The sequence below is a fragment of the Piliocolobus tephrosceles genome, chromosome 11 (genome assembly GCF_002776525.5).
Source record: "Piliocolobus tephrosceles isolate RC106 chromosome 11, ASM277652v3, whole genome shotgun sequence".
Lineage (NCBI taxonomy): Eukaryota > Metazoa > Chordata > Mammalia > Primates > Cercopithecidae > Piliocolobus > Piliocolobus tephrosceles.
Window position 1 is genome coordinate 44,778,022 of NC_045444.1, and position 18,872 is coordinate 44,796,893.

General features: G+C 39.7%; 1 long non-coding RNA gene across 1 annotated transcript in view; it reads left to right on the forward strand.

The window, feature by feature from the left end:
- The window catches only part of LOC111546093, a 122,819-nt gene that overhangs the window by 96,072 nt on the left and 7,875 nt on the right, over positions 1 to 18,872 (forward strand). Inside the window, exon 3 of the long non-coding RNA XR_002732642.3 lies at positions 1,369 to 1,444. This is a non-coding gene — a long non-coding RNA (uncharacterized LOC111546093). The remainder of the gene's footprint in view (positions 1 to 1,368; positions 1,445 to 18,872) is intronic.

An 18,872-nucleotide genomic window follows, 5' to 3' on the forward strand; every position in this document is an offset into this window, starting at 1 on the left:
GCAGATTTGGATTCTGGCCCTGCTGTTAATTAGCTGCGTGACCCCTGGCAAGCCAGCCTCCCTGGGTCTCTGTTTCTTCATCAGTAAAACAAAAGGCTTGGGAAAACAAATACAGGCTTGGACCAAATGATAAGAAAGGTCACCCTGCCTGCTTATGTTGTGTGATTCTGTGAATGGCAACACATTGGGGTTCCTTACCCTTCTCAACGGGTCCCACAAAACTTCTGCTTACTCTGGGGGCTGAGAGGTGGTGTGTTACACTGAGGCCATTTGAGGCATTTGTGCTAACTAGGCAAATTTGGGAGCCCTCCTACGTAGGAGTTTCTCCCTTCTTGCCTCCCTTTCTCTGCTCCCCTCCCCTTCCCCATCCTCATTCCTCCTCTCCCCACCCCTTTTCTTGCCTGTTCAAGAGAGACCTGCTTGCCTTCTGCTTCCCTCTCAGTGCATTAATAAAGGTGTGATGGGTAACACAACCCACTAAGATTGGTTACCGTCTGGGGTTGTTCAGCCATCTCACCTGAGTTAGTAGTTGGGAGAGAGAGCTTAAAGGATCCTGGCTTCGTGATGAAATAATGGTCCTTTTGTCTGTCGCTTGCTGTAGAGATGGTTTCATGTTTCATCTTAGGCCTGGGCCATTGTGGTGTTTTTACAAGCTTAGTACAACCCTGCTTAAAGATACAGCCTTTTCTTTAAAGGATTTGGTCATAGTGCCACAGGCCTATTCTACTTACTTCCCTTCTCCACCCCAAAGTTATAACTATATATAGTAAAAACCCACTGTAGTGTGTGCTGTTTAATTGGGTTCTCTGATCAGGGTTAAAATGTGTTCCCACTGTATTTATTTTGCAAATGTTTGTAAGATATGCCTCATTTCATAACCTTCCAAAATGTTTTCCTTGTGATTATATAATTAGTAACACCTGTAAAACATTGCCTTTAACCATGTAGCTTCTTTCATTTTCTTTTTGATTCCATGTTCTCGTGCCGCCTTTTGATGAACTGGGATTGGGAAACTGTGCCAAATATCTTGCAGTACTGTACCCAGGTTTAGCCTCATAACCTTAATTAGATGTGGAATGCTGAGAATGCACTATTGTATTTTTTTTTTTTTTTTTTTTTAGCTTTTCTAACAACAGTGAACTTCTAATCACTTCATTAAAAGTTATGGAACATTCCTTGTGTCTTCAGCATTCAGTTTCCTGCCATGGTTTATTCATAGAAAATTAATGTAAGACTTAAGGTACTAAGGTACCTTAATATTAAGTGGTCTGTTTGTTTGAATGCAAGTTACCTCTTTTTGTCAGTACACAAGTTATATTCCAACTTTCAACGTTTAATTCCTCTTCTCTCTGTTCCTTTTCTCTTTAGAAACAAGTGTTGAAAATGTTAAAGGCAGTGCTGAAGAAGAGCCGAGAGGGAGGAAAAGGAGGCAAGAAGGAAGCAGGTTTGTGTGCAAGAATGAGCCCAGCCATGGACAGCGGGCAGCAAGCTGCTCCTCACCCCAGGCTGGATGGATTTGTTGCTTTGGCAGTGGGTCAGAGAGGGTTACCTGGGTTAGCACAAACAGTGTGCTGGAGGCTATGAGAAATGAAATGGGCCAGACGTGGTGGCCCACAGCAGTAATCCTAGCATTTTGAGAGGCCAAGGCAGGAGGATTGCTTGAGGCCAGGAGTTCCAAGACCAGTCTGGGCAACATAACGAGACACTTGCCTCTACAAAAAAGCTTAAAAAAATTATCTGAGTTATAGTGGCACATGTGTGTAAATCATAGCTACTTGGGAGGCTCTGGCAGGAGGATCTCTTGAGCCCAGGAGTTCAAGGCTGCAGTGAGCTATGATAATGCCACTGTACTCCAGCCTGGGCAACAAAGCCAGACCCTGTCTCTTAAAAAAGAAAAAGGACAGGAAACATAATTTTGAGCTTTCTTATGAGAAATGACTTTGAGAATTGAGTTTGGGTTATAACCAAATCCTTTCCCAGAGACTTGAAAGGTTCATAGTTTCAATAGGTCATTCAGATCTGGAGGGAGTCAAAGTTAAAGACATTGAGGGATAGCAGGTGTGTTCAGGAATTTGGTTTCTAGAAATCCCATTCCCTTTCCCACGTGATTACATTTTATATGTTTGACCAACTGCTGGCTGACTGGTCCTCATCTTTTGGAGTATCAAATTTTATTCCTAACAGGTGGAGCCCCACTTAATGCCAGACTGCTTGTTTTCATTATAATGAGAACTACTTAATTTGGCTTGAGTTTCATTTTCGTTTGTAGAGTTCTGGTGCATATTGTCATTGTGACTCTAACAGCATTACATTCCATGTACTAACCTATTCTAGGGTTATTTTGGTGAACACTGAGTGGTACACCCTTTTTCTCTTGCTAGAATAAGTATATATTGTCTACCTGTATTGCACAATAAAAATATGTTAGTATGAATTGACTTACCTGAAATGTTACATTTCACTCGGTAAACCCATGTTAATCCAGTCTCCTTGGAGAATGACTGGTTTTCTGAGTTATTATGTCAAATAATGTTTCAATTTTAATTTCTGTTTTAAGAAGTATGCTTATTAATGAAGTATCACAAAATTATGGCTAATTCTTCAAAAGATCTTGCAATGCCTTGTGATAATATTAATGTCTGTTGTTTCTATACTTAGAGAGTAAGTGGATTTCTAAAGTTTTTGGTTATATAGAACCTAGACAAAATCTCTATTTATTGCTAATTATCCCTTAAACCAAGTCTGCAAAATGACAAACTCACCTTAAAAGTAGAGCCTTTATTGCAAGGCTGCTGTTAAAGCTTCTCATCAATGCCTGGGTGAGCAGACACCAAAGAAAAGGAAAAACCAGTTTTTAATGACCTGAACAGGAGACCATAGTTAACCTTAGAAAATCAACCCCTGGCTTTGAATAATTAGTTAGAATTGTTACTGTGGAGAAATTTCAGTTCACAGAATATCCATCCGAGGGGGGACATTTATTCTCTGCTGGGTCAAGGCCAAAAGGTCTTGTTAGTTTTCTGAAAGCTGTTTAAAAATAATAACAACGAAAAACTTTTTCAGTTTTGGCTCATCTGTCACCAATCACAGGAACTTTGTTATTTGCTTCATTAGAAGCCTTTGTAATTTCCAGCATCAAGTTAGATCCTAAGCTGTCTGTTGGGTTGGAACTCTGCCAACCAGTGGGTTATTTTTCTCAGGACCAGGGTCCCCAAGCCTAAACTCCCCAGTCGGTAACAGTTCTTCAAAACAGGCCTACCACCCTCTTTGACCAGTGCCATCCTTAGAAGAAATAACAATATATTAATAATCTTCAGCACCCGTGCCTTTCAGACACACCAGACAGGAACACAGTTTGCATTTGAAACTTTTCCAGTTTCAGAGCGTGTGATTTTGGGTTTATTCCTCCCCTTGGTCTTTAAAAGCAACTATTGCTTTTTCTGAATCATTTCTTCTTAATAATTTCCACACTACGTATGGCTTTTTCACTAATACAAACCAACTTGAAAGAGCAATGGGAACGTTTCCCATAAAACATCTGCATAGTATGTGCCTTTTTGCTCTTAACTAGAACCTGGTTGTGTCAGGCTAGCAACAAAGCAGATGGAGTTTTAAATCCTGATGAAGTTATGTCACAGGATTGTTGGGGGAAATACTTGGAATTTGACCACTCGTATATTAGTCCATGCCAGTCCTCATCATATAAGTAAATCATAGCTAAGTTTTTCTATAAATTAAAGCTGGCTAATCTACCAAGACTACTCTGAAACTTAGGTAGTAATATCTCCTGCAATATGGAAAAATTTTGCTGTGCTGTTTCCAATTAAAATCAATCTTGGTTGCAAAGACAGAAGAAAATTCATTCCCATGTACTTGAACTCATAATCATAGAAATTTAGGAGACATGTCTAAACTTGAGTTCAGCTTTTCATGTCCTTTGTAGGTTGTTTTTTCAGGCAATCTTTTACTACACTTTTATGTTAAACCTATTTTGAGAATTTGGAAAATGCAGTAACTGCGATAAACTTAGTATCCTTCAATGGAAACCAAATCTTTTTCAGAAACATTGAACAGTTGTTATTCCCTCGTTTATCCGTAAAAAGAAGTTATCACATCTTTTTAGGGATAGCTATAGGTAAAACTTTAGCAGGTATTGAATTCAAACTATATCTATATCTATATAGAGAGATATTTGCAATATTGTGTTTGTTGGTTTTTATTCTTTCGAGACAGCCTCACGCTGTTTCCCAGGCTGGAGTGCAGTTGCGCACCATCTCCACTCACTGCAACCGCCGCCTCCTGGGTTCAAGCAATTCTGCTGCAGCCTCCCGAGTAGCTGGGATTATAGGCACGGGCCACCATACCTGGCTAATTTTTGTATTTTTGGTAGAGATGGGGTTTCAGCATGTTGGTCAGGCTGGTCTTGAACTCCTGACCTCAAGTGATCCACTCGCCTCGGCCTCGCAAAGTGCTAGGATTACAGCCATTAGCCATTGCGCCTGGCGGATATTTGCAATATTATGTACGGTGAAACTTGAACTATTGAAAATCATCGAGTAAACTCAAAATAATTAGCAGAATTCTTTTTTATGATCACGCATTTTTACCTAGGAAATGCTTATAGCTGGGCAAAAAAGGTGTTTTCAGAAGGCTATAGAGGCACACTGGAGAATGTAATTTTTAAAACTTTACCATGGTTTTTTAGAAAGCATATTCACTTTGTTCCTGCTGTTCCATCAGTGCAAATGAGCACTGTATTTTTCTTGACCTTGAGTTTGGCCTAAGGGAGCAAAAATCGGTATTAAACCATAATATAGGGAGAAGGCCAGATGAGGGCATCTTATTTTTTTTCCTCTCCCTGCTTTATGTTAGGACCTTGATCTAAAATAAGCAAACGAGGCGCCGTGTTTATTTTTGAAGCTCTCCAGAGAGGCCTACAACCTTTACCACATGTTTCTTAATTTTAAGTGACCTTTACTATCAGAAAACATTCATGTTACTACTATTAAACAGTTACTTAGTTTTAAAAATTAAATAATTACTAGACTCTTAAGAATAAGAGTATTGTGATATTAAATCTGGACCTAGTAGGCATTTACAATGGATATAAGAGCCACACTGGAAGTTAGTGTTTTTCTGTACAGCAACACTGTTTGGAAAATGAATAGGAAAGAAGTCCCATTTTAAAACAGAACAAAAACTTTATCAACCTAAGAAGAAATGTGCAAGGTTTTTTTTGTTTTGTTTTGTTTTTTGTTTTTTTTTGATTTTTGTTTTTTTTGGAGACAGGTTTTTGCAGTGTCACCCAGGCTGGAGTGCAGTGGCACGATCTCATCTCACTGCATCCTTGACCTCCCAGGCTCAGGTCATCCTCCCACCTCAGCCTCCTGAGTAGCCACCACGCGACCTTGCCTGGCTCATTTTTGTGGGGTTTTGTTGTTGTTGTTGTTTTTTAATAGAGATAGGGTTTCCACCGTGTTGCCCAGGTTGGTTTCAAACTCCTAGGCCTACACAGTGCATCCACCTCAGCCTCCCAAAGTGTTGGGATTACAAGCCGTGAACCACTGTGACCAGCTGTGCAAGCCTCACATTAAAGAAAATAAAACTTCATTGAAGGACTTAAAGGAAGACCTGAATAAATGGAAAGAAATACTGTTTTTCTGAATAAGCTGATGCATTATTTTAAACCACCTAGCTCTTCCATAATTATGTAGACATTCCATTTAATCCCTAATGAAATCCCCAATTTTTAAAGAAGACTTTTTTTTTTTAAGTGGTTTTAGGTTCACAGCCAAAATTGAAGGTTCAGAGATTTGCCCCCACACATGCATAGCTTCCACCATTATCAACATTCTGCCCCAGAGTTGTGCATTTGTTACAACTGATGTACCTACATTGACACATTGTTATCACCCAAAGTCCGTAGTTTACATCAGGTTCACTCTTGATATTGTATATTCCGTGGATTTGAACAAATGTATAATGACATATCTACCATTGTTGTATCACAGAGTAGTTTCATGGCTCTAAAAATCCTGTGTGTTTTTTTTTAAAACACTATAAAATTGGCCGGGCGGGTGGCTCACGCCTGTAATCCCAGCACTTTGGGAGGCTGAGGCAGGTGAATCACGAGGTCAGGAGATCGAGACCATCCTGGCTAACACCGTGAAACCCCGTCTCTACTAAAAATAAAAAAAATCGGCTGGAAGTGGTGGCGGGTGCCTGTAGTCCCAGCTACTCTGGAGGCTGAGGCAGGTGAATGGCATGAACCTCAGAGGGTGAGCTTGCATTGAGCCAAGATCGTGCCACTGCACTCCAGCCTAGGCAACAGAGCAAGACTCCATCTTAAAAGAAAAAACAAACAACAACAAAAAAAACACTATAAAATTGATTCCAGAATCCATCTGGAAGAGAAAGTGCTTAAAGGAAAATTAAGGACAATTTGAAAATGTGAGGCAGGTGCATGTAAATGGCCGAACCTGGTTCACATGCCTTGGTTCTAGCTGCATGAGAGCCTGGAAGAGTGTGTTTGGACAGCTTCTTGGCTAAGATTTATACAAGGTGGACTTTACCTTCCACCACCGTATGCATTGTGGAGGATTCTTCAGTCACAGACATTGGGCAGGTTCCCTCCCTTTTAAAAACTAAGGAAGCACAGATATCTAATTACAGCTCATTATGGTAGCTATTACTACCACATAGTGAGTAAATGACTCAGCTAATATTTTTTTTCTACTGGTCTCCAAGAAATGAAACAGAATTTGATCTAACATCTATGATGTAATTAAAGCTCACAGTTGGTAGTGTTTCTATTTTTTCTTTAAACCCTGGAGATTTTGTCCTTACTCTGGAAGCATTAGGTGGTCAAGGCCTCTTGCCTTCTCTAGGGAAGGCTGGTCCCTGTCTACCTCTGTTCCTTCTCCTGCCTTCCACTAGTCTTCAATCTGTAGTGTTTTGCCCGCTGTAATTCTCCTACTTGTTCAGTATTGGTGAGGAAGTAGGTTCAAGCTGAGGCAGAACAGCAAAGTTCAGTGAACTTTTAATTGCAGTACTGCCTCAATTAAAATAGAGACTGATTAAGGAATAGTTCCTTAATGTGCCAAAATAATAACTGTTTATATTAGTCTTTTCTTTTCAGTTAAATTATTTGTGCTCTTTTATTTTCCCCAGTAGGGGGGCTTAGTTTGAAGCAACTTATTAAAAAAAAAAATTGACCTTTACCTTTCTCTCATTAAAACCCAGGTGGTTGGCTAAATACACTTGTAATGATGTTAATTAAGGCATTGGATAGTCTCTAAGCCTGTGTGTGTACTGAATTAATCTATTAGCTTTGCTTCTAATTCTTCACTTTGAATTTCAAGTAGAAGGAAGCTGTTTGCCTCTAAAGTTTAAAAGCCATTGATGTTGATTGTTAAACTTGGTATTTTAAGCCATTCCAGGCTGCAGCCTGGCTTTCAGTGGTACCTTCTAAACATGCCTCAATACAAATGATGCTTTGTTTTATCTGGAAAATACGAAGCTGCTTTTGATTATTCTGTGCTGCCATTGCCCGTTTTCTGTGGTTGTGAACTATTTAGGAATTTAGTGCAGTGACTCTCTTGCTGAGCTATGGATATTTGGTATCTTCTTGTTAACATTCTGCAAAAGTGTTTCCCAAGCAACAAAACAAGCAGAAATAATTCAGTATAAAGGTATTGTATTATTTACTGGAGCATTTAAACAAATTCTGCAAAATGTTAGAACATGATTTAAGCATAGAATGGGACTGGTCTGTGTTTTTTGTTTTGTTTTTTGAGACCAAGTATCGGCTTCTGTTGCCTGGGCTGGAGTGCAGTGGTGCCATCTTGGATCATTGCAACCTCAGTCTCCTAGGCTCAAGCGATTTTCCTGCCTCAGCCTCCCAAGTAGCTGGGATTACAGGTATGTGCCACCATACCCAGCTAATTTTCTTATTTTAGTAGAGGTGGGGTTTTGCCATGTTGGCCAGGTTGGTCTCAAAATCCTAACCTCAGGTGATCCGCCCACCTCAGCCTCCCAGAGAGCTGGGATTATTCAGTCACAGACATTGGGCAGGATCCCTCCCTTTTAAAAACTAAGGAAGCACAGATATCTAATTACAGCTCATTATGGTAGCTATTACTACCACATAGTGAGTAAATGACTCAGCTAATATTTTTTTTCTACTGGTGGCGTGAGCCACTGCGCCCAGCCTGATTTTTAATAGGAGCAGGAATGCTGGTTGTTCCCTCTGGTTTGATAGGTTCCTTCATCAGATTTTCTTTGTTGTCCCTCATGTATGTCACAAAGTCAAGAAAAAGCATGGACTTTGAAATTAGAGGACATAGACTCACATCGCAGCTCGATCACCTGTTTAACTTGAATTTGGACAGATTTTCTTAACCTTGATTAAACTACCTTATATTGTCAGGGCTGAAGAAGAATACCCTTCTGCAAAAGTGTTTTAGCTTAACATTTGATCTCTGCTAGATATCCAGTACATCTTTTCTTTCTTGAGAAAACTGTGATACCTTAAAGAACTAACAAAACCCTTAAAAAAAATAAATAAAACTTTTGTTCCTTTTCTGTTATGGAGAAGACAGGACTGCTCTCAGGTGAAGAGTGATGTTCTAGAAGCTTCTTTCCATGACTTCCTATTCCCAAATATTCTGGCATCTCCTCTGGATACTAAAGGCTCTTTCTCCCAGCTTCAGCCTTTCCCCTATGACAAAACTGGGGAAACTCTGAGTCATTTGTCTGCCCTATGGTGGTTTATTCTTTCAAAATAATGTATTTTACCTTTTAACCTCTATAAAGTACTTGCATTTTATGGCTTTCTCTTTATACAATTAAACTGAAAGGCTTTTCTCCTTGCTAAAGGGATTTTGGGAGTTGGCAAGCAGTTTTGAGAATAGATTTCTAAGTACAGTTTATAAAATGTTATCTCAACACATCCTTTGTGAATGAAGGTCTTTATATTTGGAGGGCCCTCATCCCCCGACCTCTTCATAGCTTTTCCATGTGTTTTAGGGAAATATAAAGGATGCAAGAGTTAGAAGAAGAAGGGAACAGATATCTACCGTTTATCATTAGGCACCTACACGTAAGGCCCAAGCTGGTTTCATGCTGAACTGACTGTTTTCCTGTTGGGGGCATACTTGGAGAAAGCTCTGAACCCCAGGGGAAAGGGAAGTTAGTCACCCTGGACTAATAAGTCCTTTTTTTTGGCATAAGATCTCCAGCAAGGCACCACCTATCTGAATCATCATAAAGCATGTGATAATACTCTCAAACAATGCTGCTTTACTCGAGCTGCTTTTTGTATGTGTATAAATGCCACAGGAAGCTTGATTACTGGTAGGCAGATGAACAATTCAGAGTTCATTTTTAAATTATCAAATCTAATTTTATTTCACAAATTTTTATTAAAACTCCTCTGTAAAACACAAAGGTCTTATTTTGTACAGACTTAGTTTTCAGAAAGCTCCTTGTATATGTAACTTAATTCCCATAAAAAGCTTCATCTTTGCTTTTCCGTGTTTTCTATCTGCACTTCCTAAAAGGGGAATTCTAAGGTTGTATTTCTATCCTACAGGAATGTAAAAAACTTGATTTCATATAATCTACTGGCAAGTGTAGTTCCTGAGTAGGGAGATGGGCTACAAAGGATTCTGAAGTAGATTGACTTTTATTTCAAGGATGATGATTCAAACTGAGTATTCCTCATAAGAGTCTTAAGGGGATGGTGCGTTCACCGATCAGTTGCCTTGCAGTTGATGAGGGTGGCCATCGGGTGACCAGCTGGGTAGCCCTAGCTCTGGATCAGCATCAAATTGAGAAACCTTATTCACATCTAGAATCAGAGTTAGAAAGCAGGATCTGTGTGTCTTCTTCTCTCTCCCACTCCCCTCTGTCCTTGTAGGGGAAGGCTAGTTATAACTCATCCGCCATGAAAATACCATTGTAGACCCTGAGTTCTTGTCCTATGTTCTGGTGACCACAGTGCAGTGGGTAAAGGTAAAACAAGGAACTGAGCAGCTGGTTTTAATTCTTTACACTCTTAAAGTTTGTCAGGGACTTGCCCATTTTTAAGGGAGTTTGGAGCCTCCAGCTGCTAGATTTGTACATCGTGATGATCTTTATGCCCTGGGATGTCATCAGGAATGATGATGTCTCTGATTTGAGACATGCATGGAGGTGGCTGTAGTGGTTTGAGATCTTGTCTGGAGTTTTTGTAGATCATAAAAGTGACTGATAGCAGAGGCTAAGAGCCTGGAGGTAGACTCCAGGTTAAGCATGGAAGAGAGCCACCTGCACACAGCTGTCTTCCTGACGATTGTGTTTTTATTTCACTTACCAGAATTCAGGAATTTATGTTAATGCATTGTTTCTTTGTGAGGGCTTGCTCTTCACTCCCCACCAAGCAAATTTTCTATATGACTTATCTAGAAAGCTTCTTTCCGAGTACCAGATGTTAAAAGTATTTTGATTTTTGATAGTACATCTTTGTGTTGTCTTAGTATGCTTGAGCTGCCATAGCAAAGCACCATTGATGGGGCGGTTTTAACAACAGAAACTGATTTCCCCTTGCTGTGCTGCAGGCTTGAAAGTCTGAGATTAGGGTGCCAGCATGCCTAGGTGCTTGTAGGGGCTGCCCTCTCTGTGTTCTCACATGGTAGAGACAGGGATAGCAAGTTTTCTGGTATCTCTTCTTATAAGAGTGCTGATCTCATCATGTGCTCACGTAACCCAACCATCTAGTCTGATCTCATCCAACCTAGTTGTCTCCCAAAGGCCCCAACTCCAAATACCATCACATTGGGAGTTAGAGCTTCAACATAGGAATTTTGGGAACACAATTCATCTATAGCACTTTAATGTTCTTACTATAAACATGATACCCTGAAGAACTGGTCATGAAACACACCATTATTTTATCTACTAAGGGAGAATAAAACTCAATCAATTAGAATGTTTATTATACTTAAGATGTTCTTTAAACTACTAGATAAGTAAAAATGAAAATAAATATCAGTATTTGAATCCATGCCCAATATTTATATGCTCAATGTACAAAATTCAAAAAATAGGCTGGACCCAGTGGTTCATGCCTGTAATCCCAACACTTTGGGAGGCTGAGGTGGGAGGATTGCTTGAGCCGAGGCATTCAAGACCAGCCTGGACAACATAGTGAGACCTTGTCTATTAAAAAACAAACAAACAAACAAACTGGCCAGGTGTCGTGGAACATGCCTATAGTCTCAGCTACTTAGGAGGCTAACATGGGAGGATTGCTTGAGCCTGGAAGGTGGAGGTTGCAATGAGCTGTGATCATGCCACCACACTCCAGCCCAGGTGACAGAGTAGTAAGACCCTATTGCCACAAAAAAAAGAAAATAGAAAACACTCATAATACTTATAAGCAAATAACCCAAGATATTCTATATTTTTTGCTTTATCTTTTTTAAATATCATGTCATTCATTTGTTTAAAGAAAATGCCTAAGATTTTATCGTACCAATGTACCATGATTTTATTTGGGCCCAATTTGTTTCCGTATTTTTTTTCATTTAAAAAACCCTCTGGAAAATACATACCTTTGTATGAATTACTAACTATTTTAGAATATGTTTTCAAGCATGGAATTAATAGGGAAAGAAAATGAACTTTTTATAAGCTGTTAGTGCCTCTTGCCACATTGTTTTCTAGAAAGCTCCTGTTGGTTGCCCCCTGTGTAAGCAGTATGTGAATGTGCCTGCTTGCACAATTCCTATTACTGGGGGGTATTTGTGAGTTTTAGTAATATTTGCCACTTTTATAGGTTAAAACTTGCACTTCATTGTTTTTAATTAGCATTTCTTTGAGATTGGTAGACCTCTTTCAGTATTTATTGCTCTGTTGCATTTCTTCTTCAATGATTGTCTTTTTCATGCCATTCTACTTGTTTTTTTCTGTTGGGATTGTGAGGGGCTTATTCTTGTTCTTCCCTTTTCCTAATGTGGCCATTGTGCATAGTAATGCAAATTTTCTATGTGACTTACCTAGAAAGCTTATTGGGGAATTTTTACTGAAGTCGCTGATGGTGAAACTGCCTGTGTTCTATAGGTAAAAGTTTCTCTGTGCATTGTTAACATTTCATGTTTGTGCTGAGGCTAGAGATCCACTAGTCTGATTGGCTTACATTCAGGAATTTATAAAGAAACCAAAATAAAAGCATAAAAGCAACTCCAATGAGTCATCAAGTTGTCCACAGGACTTGATAACATTCTGTCTCTGTGCACAGCCAAAGATGTCAAAGTTGCTCCTCTACCCAGATGTGCTGGAAGCCTGACTCCTGGTGAGTTCCCAACAGTAGACGGGAATAGTTCCAGCAACATTTCCTTAATAAATTGCTGTATTCATAAGTGCAAACTTTTATCCATGGCTGCATGTTCTTAGATTATTATGTGTAGAGATTCTTTTTCAAACTATGATAGAGTAATGACATTTTGAAGTTCTAGATCTAGGAGGATCTTAGAAATTGAGTTCAATTTCTTGTTTGAGGAAGACCTGGAAAAAGAGGCATTGAGCAACTACCCAAAGTCATATAGCTAGTTAAAGCAAAGATGGACTCAAAGTGTAGTGTTCGACTGTACGTTAGTGGTTTATAAGCTGTGTCTCTGGCTGGCCTCCTTTATTATCTCTCGCACTGAGTAAACATAAAGGAAAACATCTCTCTATGTTATATCTCTATATCTCTGTCCCTGAGATAGAAGATAGAACATTTTCTTTCTAATTTCTTCCTTCAGGGACGTTCATTTTTTTTTTTTTCCCCTTTAGATTTTTTTTCTTTTCCTAGACGGATTATTTTTGAGATTCTTACATGGTCTTAATCTAGACTGAGTCACTGAGTGATATCTACATTTCTTTTTAAAGTTTATTTATTTTTAGGGACAGGATCTTGTTTTGTCACCCAGGCTAAAGTGCAGTGGTATGATCATAGCTCACTGTAGCCTCTAACTTCTGGGCTTACGCAGTCCTCCCACCTCAGGCTCCCTAGTTGCTGGGTTAAGGCGTGCAGCTCTACACCTGGCTAACTTTTAAATTTTTTGTAGAGGTAGGGTCTCAATATTTTAAAGCAAAGTTTTCCTTGGTATCCTAGAGACTGTCCTAATTCCATCCTATTCTAAAATCACTTGTTTTTATAAAGCCATTCAAACTCCATAAATGTAGTAGTGTACACAATTATAAAAACAAAAGCTATGTGATGGTATTAAAACAGACACTATCCTATTTCTTCTCTGCTTCTCTTTTTACTCCCCAAAGGCAATTAATGTTAAGTTTCTTAGATGATCATTTTAGGTGTTTTCTGTGCTTCTGTGCACATATGTGCATATGGACACACGTCAATACATACATAGATCCTTAAGAAACCCCACATGGACTTTATAATACATTTTATTCTGTAAACTACTATGGTGATTGCATTTTTATACATTTTTTTCATATTGGCACATATCGATACATAACCTTCTAAAAAGTGGCTCAGTGTTACATTGGGTAGTTATAATTTATTTCATTCTTCTGTTAATGGACACTTTAAGTTAGAGTTTTTGGTTTTTATTACAAGTCCGTTCTAGAGTGAATCTCCTTGTACATAACTGCCTGTGCTTTCATAATAATCGTTGTAAGAAATTCTGTTGGGTAACAGGTTTGTTCATTTATAATTTTTCTAGGTTTTGTCAAATTGTCCCTTGAAAAGGTTGGTAAGTTTACAATTCCACCAGTAATACAAGAGAATGCTTGTTTATTCAAATCCTTACCAATGTAGGTTATGATCCAACTATTTCATCTTTGCCAGCATGAGAGGCAAAAATTGTGTCTGTTTTTAATTATGCAGTTCTTTAGAATGAATTCAAACACATTTTTATGTTTATGGGCTATTTGAAACCAAATTGCCTGGGTTTGTATCCTGGCTCCACAGTTTATCAGCTGTGTGAACTGGGGCAAATTACTTAACCTTTCTGGGCCCTGTGATTCACTTGTGAGGATTAAATGAATTACTATTTATAAAAGGCTCAAGCCCATGCTTGGCATATAGTATATGTTATGTCAGTATTTGTCAAAAATAAAAATTTAAATTTCTTACTCTGTCCTACCTGTTTACCTGTTTTTCTCTTGGGTTCAATAGTTGTTCTAATATTTTGGTAAGTGGGTAATCATTGATAGCTTGCTAGCTAAAGTTCTAAGCAAGGCAAATGTGTGTCTTGTTTAATTTTGAATTATAAAGCCTAAAAAGATACATGTGAGTCATCCTTTATTTTTTGTAGGATTAAGTGAAGGATTTTGTATCAATTCTGTAAATTCACTGTTGAAAACTGAGAGGTTACAAAGCAATATATTTCATGGAGGTCAGCTCTCTTTATTTCCTTGATTGGTGTGTGAGTTTTGATTCTACTAATCTGATTAAACCTCTTAGAGCTACATCCTTAGCTCCAAGATTCTGAAGATTAGAGATTCTGGAGGATTTTTCCCCCTCCATCCATTAAACTGTTACCATGGTTATTGGACTCCTCCAACAGTACCTCTAATCCTTTTGATTTATGGAAGCAGCATCTTAAGGGTGAATAACTCTGTGGGTTTGGCTTCAAAAAACTTAAGTAACACAAGAGTCTGTTTGAATATGCCTACTAGTTTTCTTTGAATAATTTTTTCTGAACCTGTTTTCTTGCTTACAAAATGAAGGTAGTATCTCTGTATCATTAAGTAATTATGAGGGTTAAATCTTGTTTTAAAAAACTTCAGGCATGATAATGTTGAAGATGTAGGGTTTTATTTTTTATTTTTTGTATTTTTTTTTAAACCTATGGTATACCTGCCTTTGGGAAATGCCCATTAAGCAAGGAACAATAAAATATACTTGTAGAGATATTTAAATTTATATTGGGAGTTTTTGATACTCACATGTTCTGGAGAGGGATGAAGTAGTGCTCAAGATATTAGAAACCAGAAGGTGAATCTCAGTTCAGCAAAAAGTGAATCTTTTGGAGAAAATATGATAGCACTATGAGAAGTTGTTGTTTTTTAAAGAGATGGGATCTCGCTATATTGCCCAGGCTGATCTTGAATTCCTGAGCTCAAGTGATCCTCCTGCCTTAGCATCCCTAGTACTTGGGATTATAGGTGTGAGCAACCTCGCTTGGCTGGAAAGTGTGTGTGTCTTTTTTTTTTTTTTTTTTTGAGTGTTTGCTGTGTATCAGACAGTGTGCTATATGTTTATAAACAGTTACATCATCAATAGCTTATTCATAGAGGTCAAAGAACTAGCTTAAGACTACATAGTTACTGAGTGTCACAGCCAGGATTTGAACCTAGTTTGTCTCTAAAGCCTGTGTTTTGGGCGGTATAGCAGCCAGGCTGCTTGGGTTCATCTGCATCTATACAATAGGGATAATAACAGTATCTGTGTCCTCTCCATTGTGAAAATTAAATAAATTACAGTGCTTTGTCAACAAGGGCTGTCCCAAATCAGTAGAAAGGGAAAGGGTGGGAGAAGTTAGGGGAAGGTTGAGGGAACCCACCATGGACTCAGACAGTGTCACTTGGGGTAAAGCCAGTGCCCACAATAACAGTTTATCATGCTCATTAATTTGGGATTTCAAAACACAAATGAGAACTCACACCTACCCACCCCCAAGTGCATGTCTTCATCATGTAAAAAGTAAGTTCCCTTTGAAAATATCCTTTTTTGCCCCTATTTTTGTTTGTTTAGACAAATACCTGATTTATAAGAAGTGCATCGGAGGGGTTTTAGTAGTTTAATGAATTTTTAATTGAGAAAGGGTAGTTTGGTAGTCTACTTGAAAATCTTGTGGGAAATTCCCTAAAAACATAGGATTTTGGTGATCTTAGCTTCTGTGTTCCTACTGCCACCCAGATAAGGGGCAGGGCTCTGCAACCCCCAGGACAGATGAGCACCCCATGCCTATACCTCCCTCCCCTAGCTAAGTCCCAGGGCATCTGGGCCTTGCTGGAGACTGGGCGACTCTGAAGGCTCAGAGAGCTTGGGGAGGGTGTTATCCCACCTCTAGTATTTTGGGAGACAGGGAAAGTGAACAGACTTCCCCTTCCCATACTCCTCAGGGTGGTTTCCCTACCAGCCAGGCTTACTACTTCTAGAAGAGAGCAGAGTGTCAGGAAGTGAGACTGCATTTCTGGGCTTAGAAGTAAAGGATGTGAGACTTGTTCAGTGTTTGCCATCAGCACAGGGAAAACCAGGAGAGAGTTTGGCTCCAGGACCTGGAGGCTTCTGCCTCGTATGGTCAGAACGTGGATAGATCTTTCCTCTCTGGCATGGCTTGAACTCTTAAGAGTCTGTGGTGCTCCATCTCTATTGATGACCCCAGCTCAGTAACTATACCTGTCCCCTTCCCCCAGCTCCTCCCTGACCCCATGGGCCAGGCCTCAGACCTTCCAGCTAACTGCTTCCCATGAGCCAGTACTCTGATGTTAGCCTATAACCAAAGGAGCTGGGGGATCCAGGCCCAGTGACCAGCCCTTCTCAGCCCACTTGATCAGGGTGCTCCCCATCTGCAGGCAGGAGGCAACACCCTATATGCTACCATCAGACCCTTCCAGAGTCCACCTGCCACCCAGCCCTGCCCTGCCCAGCCCAACCATACCCTGCTCTGCCCCATCTGGGGGTGCCCTGCTCAGAGATGGGCCAGCAGGGCTATACCCAGCCTCCCTGGTAAACAGCGACTAAAGAAACCTCTGGGGTCCTGTTTTCTGGTCGTGTGATGCCAGGCGTGCACACAGGCCCCTTGGGTGTCTGAACAGAAGGGCATGGGAGAGAGGGCCACACTCCTGCAGTCTTGCTCTGCTGGTGTAGCGGGCAGCTGCCCACTGCCACCCGACCCTGTACCGAGGGCTCCTGAGTCAGCAGACTAAGTATTTTATAAATTATATCTAAAATACGTATTTTAAACTTGTCAAAAAAAAAAAAAAAACGATGGTGCTTAGGATAGTGCCTGAACCACAGTAAGCATCTTACAAATGTTTGCTTTTATTATAATTTAAGTAATTTCTATACCATTTTGGCTTGTTTTTCTGCTCCTTTACACTCTCCTTTTGACTTTAGTAAGTGGTGGCATCTAGGATATTCTTGTTTCCTAGCTCACTTGTCTGTGTGGCAAACATGACCCTCGCCTTTCCATCTGGAACAGATGGAGGAAAAAGCCACGGTAAGAGGCAGGTCCTTAGCAGAGTGCTGTAGGGACAGTTGCTGTAAACAGGCTTGGGGGGATATGTGTTCACTAGGAGACAGAAGGGGGCAGGGATATGAGGCCTGAATGCAGAGACCTAAAATCAGAAACCTCTGTGTCTGCAAAGATGCATGCACATCCAAAGAATCAGTGTTCACCTTTGGCTTTACAGGAATGGGCTCTACTGTAATTGTGTAGTGCAGTGATTCCTAAACCTGGCTGGTTCACCCAGGCCCTTGTGACTCAAATTCCCATAAGACCTACTGAATTTAGTGTTGGGGTCCAAGTGTCTATTTTTATTTTTATTCTTTCTTTATTTAAGGCAGAGTCTTGATTTGTCTCCCAGACTGGAGTGCATTGACACAATCTCGGCTCACTGCAGCCTCCACCACCCAAGTTCAAATGATTCTCCTGCTTCAGCCTCCTGAGTAGCTGGGACTACAAGCACCCACCATATGTCCGGCTAATGTTTGTATTTTTAGTAGAGATGGAGTTTCACCGTTTTGATTCAAGACCACCAGGCTGGTGTTGAACTTCTGGCCTCAAGTGATCTGCCTGCCTTGGCCTCCCAAAGTGCTGGGATTACAGGCATGAGCCACCACACCTGGCCTATTTTTTTTTTTTTTTTTTTTTTTTAAATAATGATTTTTGAATGGTTAGCCATGTTTGGGAGCCACTGATATGCTGTTTGTTCCTGTGTTTCCAGCCATGTTGTATGTGACTTTAAAAACTCTTAGAAGATCCCTCATTATCTAGTAAACTGTTCTTGGCAGTGCTATAAAGGTAAACTTGGAATACAAATATACAAGCAGATGAGTGAAAGGGTTCCATTAGAGAAATAACAAAGGAAGAGTATTTGATCAAAGTAATTTGTCAGTGTATTTTGTTTGGTTCTTAAACTTATGTTGATTTCCTTGTCAACATTTGCTTATTTTCATACTGATACTTGCAAGTTAGATACACAAAAAGTAATAGCTATTGAATATAATTTTGATGCTTAATTTATATGCCAATTTATAGAAATTGTTAGAGGGCTCTTTTCCCAGAGTAATACTCAAAAAATGAATGAAGTAAGTAATTCACATTCCATTTTATATTTGAGAATTCATGATTAGAACGGAATGTTAATATGGTTAGCTGTAGTCAGACAATATTGACATTGTTGCTAAGATATTTTACGAGACGTGTCTTTGAGACTGCTGTTTGGAAAACTGAGCAGTGAATTTGTTTTTTGGGGGGTGCTGATGGTGGAATAGGGATAAAGTATACAGAATACACAAGATACATACAAATAACATGTAGAAAAATACACTCATCAGCTGGGTGCAGTGGCTTACGCCTGTAATCCCAACACTTTGGGAGGCTGAGGTGGGCGGATCATGAGGTCAGGAAATCGAGACCATCCTGAACAACATGGTGAAACCCCATCTTCACTAAAAATACAAAAATTAGCTGGAGGTGGTGGTGGATGCCTATAATCCCAGCTACTTGGGAGGCTGAGGCAGGAGAATTGAGAATTGCTTGGACCTGGGAAGTGGAGGGTACAGTGAACTGACATTGTGCCACTGCACTCTAGCCTGGGTGACAGAGCAAGACTCCATCTCAAAAAAAAAAAAAAAAAAAAAAAAAAAA